Source organism: Anarhichas minor, unplaced genomic scaffold (assembly GCF_050575085.1).
Source record: "Anarhichas minor isolate MPS153535 unplaced genomic scaffold, ASM5057508v1 ptg000023l, whole genome shotgun sequence".
Taxonomy (NCBI): domain Eukaryota; kingdom Metazoa; phylum Chordata; class Actinopteri; order Perciformes; family Anarhichadidae; genus Anarhichas; species Anarhichas minor.
The window spans coordinates 6,884,739-6,891,916 of record NW_027466469.1 but is presented as its reverse complement, the minus strand read 5'-3'; positions in this window follow the sequence as shown (position 1 = coordinate 6,891,916).

The following is a 7,178-nucleotide window of genomic DNA, read 5'->3' as shown; positions in this document are numbered from 1 at the left end:
ATATCAACATTTCTAGACAACGTTACAGTGTTTTAACTGCTCGTGGCATTTTTGTCATTTCGAAAGAGCATTTTCAACTATTAATAGGTTTACACAACGAAACAGCTTGGCTAGGTTAAGTAAAAGATCATGGTTGGGGTTCAAATTAGTACGTTACTTTTGGTTTCACACGGGACACTAACAGCAGTCTCCTGGGTGAAAGTCCTGCAGACTTGTGCAGACTTTGATCAAACCTATTTGTGATACGTCAAAAACAAATGTAATCCAAGTGAATTTACGCTCTATCAAAACATAATTGACAATGTAGTTATGTTGCACAGGAACGTAACTTTTAGGAGACCAGGCTGCAATTAATACTATAGATTACTAACATTAGGACTAGACTAATATGAGACACCCAATAACTGGCATCAGCGGTGATGACAACTCGGTACCTCCAGTATGGCCGACAGTGGCCCCATCTCATCCCATCCCATCCCATCCCATCCCATCACATTGTCATCTAAAATCTAGAGATGAAGAAAAAATAGAACTGAAAGAGTCAAAAATGCAGACAGGTTGCAGCTTTAAGAGTAATTGTGACCAATGAGGAAACATCCACAAGACATAATCCATAATTTTCCAATCAACCGTGGCAGACTGACCGATCAGTGTGTGTGTGTGCGTGTGTGTGTGTGTGTGTGTGTGTGTGTGTGTAATTTATTTTCCTACAGCCCAAATGATCACTGTAACAGCCAATAGAGGTAAAGATCAGATGATGTAGGTGAAATATTTAACATCTTTTTCCACTGAAACATTTAAAATAATGAAAGTGTGACATAATTGATTGCTACAGTACATATACTTTACCATCCACAATAACAGTAACTCTCGTAACTAATTTAAGAATGAATTAAAGTTTCACAACTGCATTCACTCACACACAGAGAGCAGCTACAGTACAAGCAGTGTTTTCTCTTTGGTAGTGAGGAGATGAAAACGACTGTGAGCAGTGAGGGGTTTAAACACACGGTAAAGTACGGCACACTGTATTCTGTTTGATCCACGTGCTGTCTGTGAATAGGATTTCTCAACAAACAAGTGTCTTTGACTGTGACTTTCTCATCAATTGGCTAAACTCCACTTCTGTCCAGAAAATAAAAAGTAAAACTGGAAGGTTAGTATATTCTCCCCTCCACACACACACACACACACACACACACACACACACACACACACACACACACAGACTACAGACATATAGCGATACCTCTGTCAGTGCAGCTCTTGTGTCCAGGTGTACAGCAGTGCAGGGTGACTGTGTTGTATCTCCATCCCCATCAATCCTTCAGCATCCGAGAAACCGAAGAGAAAACAACAAACACAAAGACTGAGCGTCTGTCAGTCTGGTCCAGCACGGAGACACAAAGACAGCGGATGTAATAACTGTAGAAATGAAGGAAAACACTACACTCTCTCCTTCTCTTTCACTCAGTCTATTTCTTTCCTCCTCACTCTCTCTATCCCTTTCTTTCCCTCTCTCTTTGCTCTCGCTGTTTCTCGGTGCGTAGACACTCTCTCTCTCTCTCTCACACACTGACTCTCCATCTGTCACCGCCCCCTCTCCTTCACCCCTCCCACCTCATACATTATTAATAAGCCTCAGACACACACACACACACACACACACACACAATCCACTGCTGTCAAACACACTCACACACGTTGCAAGCTACGCACAACTGCATGTCAAATACTCCGGACAGCCTTTAAGCAGCCCACCGTTTTGTCTAGATGAGATCACACAGGCTCGTTTCTTCTTGGTTTCAGAAGAAATGTGGAGCCATTTCTTGGGTTTTTAATGGTTGCATAACTTTCCATAACGTTATCATACCAATCAACTTTTAATAAAAGACGCTTTATTTACTACGTCACTTGTTCTGACTGAATCCAAAGACGTCCACATTCAAAGTATCCATGTTTTGGGAAACGTAGGGTGCCATAAATGTTCCCTTATTAGTATAATAATAATAGCAAGCATTGCAGGTGTTTTTCAACGGGCTACAAGCTAAATCACTGTTGTGCTATATCAACAGTAAGATACGACGTAGTACAGTAAGATGATTATTTAAATCAACAGAAAATGAATCAGGGATGATTTCATAACTAATCATTTATCAATTAAGACACCATCACACACAGCTTGACAATCTTGTAGCCATGACACTAAAAGCTTTCTATGTTATTCTTTTGTATGTAGGCAGAGACTCTTTATTGGAGAATGAGCAGTCATTTGTATTGCCTGTTGTTTTCTTAAAGACACAGATCACAGTGGGTCTGAAATAAAAAATATACACACACACACACGTACACACACACGTACATGTAACCTATAAAGCCTCAAACACACACGTCAGCCATGCATGAACTCATTCACATGCAAAATACACACAGGTCGCGGAGAAGACAAGGCCGATCATGCATGAATGCAGAGCACGCATGCACACACTCACACACATACACACACACACCAATCTCACACACACAAACACATATTTGTCCATGCATGCAGGCGAGAAAGCCCCCTTCAGCTGGAGGCTATCTGAGTTTTCTCATGGACGAGACATGGCTGGAAGTCAGAGAAAAGTGTGTGTGTATCTGTGTGTGGGTGAAAGCAAAAGGGACAGAGCCAGTATTATACAACGCTACCTTTGTAAAAGTACTATGTAAAGGAACCCCAAAGCCAGATGAGAAGATTTATTTCTAGATATCAAACCTGTCACCGATCCATTCAAGAGTCGGTTGGGTTTTGTCTAGATTTAGAGCAGAGTGCAAACCTGGCAACCCCACTATGAGGATAGGAGCTTTACGATGTTGCGTGCAGTCACTTCCTCCAGTAGAGAGTCACGTTGCTAGAGGATGATACTGCATGGACCACTTAAAACCCAACATCCCCCGTTTGAATCTGGCAGTGGACCTTTGTTATACCTGATAAAACAACACAAAGATGTGTATTGTATATTTTTACTTTTTGCTACCAGGCTTTTTGCAAAGCTAGGAAGAAAACTTATTTCCAGTGTATGTTACATACGGGCATAGTCCTTTATTTTCGATGCACATGGTTCTTTAATCCTCGGCAACTCTGTAATCACACAAAACAACTTGAGTTGTCGTTAACATAGGATGATAAATGTCATCAGTTATCAGTCAAACATAATCATTCCAAAATAAAATGAGTTTCTTTAATTAGAAAATTCAAAATGTGTTATTGTACTAAATGTGAGAGGAAATCTAGAGAGGGAGACAGGAAGTCAGGGGGGGGGGGGGGGGGAGAATTAGGGCCTTCAGGACATGTTAAAGAGCCCCCCCCTGCAGTTTAAGCAGGCCTGAGGCCTGGTGAAACAGAGGAAGACAGAGATTTTGAGTTTTATGTATCTATGTGGTGTGTGTGTGTGCGTATCTAAGTTCGACCTCCTGACCTCGGCCAGCATTTTCAGCTCCCTTCTGTCTCCAGCCCCCCCAAACAATCAATAACCCCCCCAACCCGCCGCCGCTAGCTGTGACATGCAAATGACCCTCGCATATAATTAAAAGATATGCCCTGACAACAATAGGATAACCCCAACCTCCCCTGAGCGTTTCCTTAAGATGTGCGCCAAGACGTTTACACACAAACACACACACACACACACACACACACAGAGAGGGTGCACAAACAAAAACAAAGGCATCAACTCGTGCCCAGATGGACTCCAGTCAGTTGACCTCTGCTCAGATCTGCAACAGACAAGCAAACAGACAAACAGACACCAAGATAAGTGCACTTCAGCCCCCCCCCCCCCTCATGCTTAACACACACACACACACACACACACACCTTATCCTGTTACTACCTCAAAACTGAAGCTTGCAGCTTAGAGTTATGCTCGTGTCCAATAACTTCCACTTGTTTAATGTAGCATAATGCTGAAGACTGAGGTCAGCATACTAAGGAAAGTTAGATGTGTGTTTACTGTCTCTGAAAGCGCTGCATGTCATCATAACTGGTTATGATTGATCAATTATTACTTCCCTCTACATATGAACATCAATGAATGATTATTGTATCTAAAACACAAAACTATAACATGAGACTTCTATCCACTGACAGATGCAGATAAAAGCAAAATGCAGACGTTAAACTAAGATAGTTTTGTCAAACTACTGTTTCCAAAAGTGAAGAATGACCCGTATTTGCAAGGTTTCCATCACCACAAACTTTGAAAATGTCATTATTAGGCCTACGCGCTGAAATGACCGTACTAATCCCTGTAAAACATAAACAGAGCTTTGAAAGAAAAAAATTCAAATGTTGTCTCACTTTAACAGTTAGCAATCAGAGAATTACAACGTGATATCAAATGTTTGATTTTTGAGGTTTTTATATCATTCTGTAGCTTCCCAGTTGTGTTTCTTATATATTTTATATATTCAAATTTTGGTGGATTATATGTACGTTTTAGTGTCAAAATGACATTTTCCCAAGCCCAAGTAAGTAAGTGAAGTGCTTTTGTGTTTTTACCTCTGCAGTAGCTTACTACTGTGTTCATTTGTCTACGGTGTCGTTTTTATGATATGGTGATGTTGGTCCCTCTGATGTGAATAATATTTGAATACGTGTTTTAGCGCTGCAGTGTTGCTGGATTGATTTGTTGCTTTGTTGTCATATAAATATATGTGACTGGTTCTTGTGAGTTTGTTCTTGTCATTGTGATAATTACGTTGATTTTGACTATATGCATTGTCCGTTAATGATGAAGCATCCCGTCATGCGTGTATTCATGTATCTGTTTTCTTTTACAAAGCAAGAATGATGGTCTGGAGAAATGGGGATTGTGTGGTGATTGCTTTAGCCCAGTTTGAATCAGTTGGGAACAGCTAAACTCTGCGGGGAGAGTTTTCAGCATGTGTGCTGCTGTTGGTTTTCCTGCTAAGCTAGTTTAGCATAGTGTGCCTCCCAGAACACACGAGCCTCAGCAGAGTACAATGTTTTTCTTCCGTGGTGGGCGTGTCAGACAGCACGTTGGGTGGGTTGCCAGGTTGAGTGCAGTGGCTCCACAGAAAGAACATTATATTTCCCACAATTTATGCTTCTACATTTTCCAAATGCACTAGTATTATTCAAACGTATTGTTCGGTTCGTAAGCCTCGTACCGAACGGTTTAATATGAATATGTGTATTGTTACACCCCTAGAAACAAATAACCGTAGCTGTGGCGTCATAATGAGGTTATTAGGAGGCGGTTCAACTGTAGTAGGACAGCACTGAAGGCCCAGGTATAAAATGCACGGCCTGCCACTGCCTTATTGATTGGCTTACTGTGGTAACCTGCGTCAATGCTTTTTGCGGCTGAGTGGGCTATTAGAAAAAACTGGAAAGAAATAGCAGATGGATTCCACCTTTCCATGAAAATAAAAAGCTTTGTAGAGAACTGTAAAGTAAGGTGCTACTTTGACACTGGACACTGGAACTCGTATTGAACAATACTGAGTGAGTGAGAAATAAAGACAAGTGGAAACAGAGTAAGTTAAGGAGATAAGATAGACGGAATGAGGACAACTTCATAGCTAGACAATAACTGGACTCATTACAGTTCATGCCATGGGGGGCCATGCGTTAATTAACTCTTCATGCTGACCCCTAAACACACGCACACACACATACACACAGTACAGCCATGTCCTGTGGTTATTGAACTGGGTGTTGGGGGCAGATCTCACCCTGGGCACTGGGAGACTCTAGTTTTCCAATCAAATGACAACAAAATAGCACACACACACACACACAATAACAGTAGAGAATGAGTCAGTAGGAACCAATGCTTCGAGGGTCACAAGTCATGAAGCTGAAAAAACAATCATTAGTGACTAGACTAGTTGTATGAGTGTGTGTGTGTGTGTGTGTGTGTGTGTGTCCTCTACCTGCATACAGAAAAAGAACAACAACATTAATTGCAATCTGAAATGTCATCCATCTACACACACACACACTATTTGTTAGGTATGCATGGGTGTGTGAGTGTTCTTCAAAAACGGAAAATTCCATTACTTCCCATTCTCATATTAGGATTTGTGTGTGTGTGTGTGTGTGTGCGTGTGTGTGTGTGTGTGCGCGTGTGTGCGCGTGTGTGTGTTTTAGTCCAGACCTAACCCATGGTAGGCAGATACAGTATGTGGGCTACTATCAATAAGGCTTTGTCCGGTGGATGGATGATTGTGGATTGAGCCGAACAACATGGTGGAGGAACAGACTGCAACTATTGTACAAACAGCGTCCCCCTCCCTTTTCCCTCTCAAATAACACACAGCAACATCACACTGTGGCACAGCAGATGAGACCCACAAGAAGCCCTCCTGTGCTTCACATCTAGAATTTTTTTAATTTTTACATTACATTTTTACAAAGTCCACAGACATCACACAACAATAACTCGTCAATACATCTGTGCCAAGGATACATGGCCAGGATACATGGCCACTTATTGCAGCTACCGCAACAACAACAAAATGTGGTCAGTTTATAATATAAAAGGAAACACTTTCATTTTAACAAGATGTTTTTGACATTATAACAAGACACTTGTAACAATTTCCGCGAATCGCCACCTTAACGTGGTGGAGGAGTTTGAGTGGCTCAGTGATCCTGGGAGCTATGTTGTCCGGGGGGCATTAGCCCCTGGAAGGGGCTCCCAAGGCAAACAGGTCTCAGGGGAGAGCCCAGACTAAGAGCGGTTCAAAATGACCCCAATGAAAAGCAGCCCACGGACTTCAGTCACCTCGCCCGGACCAGGGAAACCGGGGCACCCTCCCGGAGCCAGACCCAGGAGGGGAGCTCGTCGGCGAGCGTCTGGTGGCCGGGCCTTCGCCCATGGGGCCCAGTCGGGCTCAGCCCGAATAAACAGCATGGAGCAGCCACCCTGTGGACCCACCACCCGCAGGGATAAGCATCGGGGTCGGGTGCAATGCAGACCGGGCGGCGGGTCAGGCGGGAGGCCTGGGCGAGCCGATCGCCGGCAGCATAGACTAGCTCTAGGGACGTGGAACGTCACCTCGCTAGCGGGGAAAGAGCCAGAGCTGGTGCAGGAGTCGGAGCGGTACCAGCTAGATATAGTTGGACTCACCTCCACACACAGCGCTGGCTCTGGAACCAAGCTCCTGGA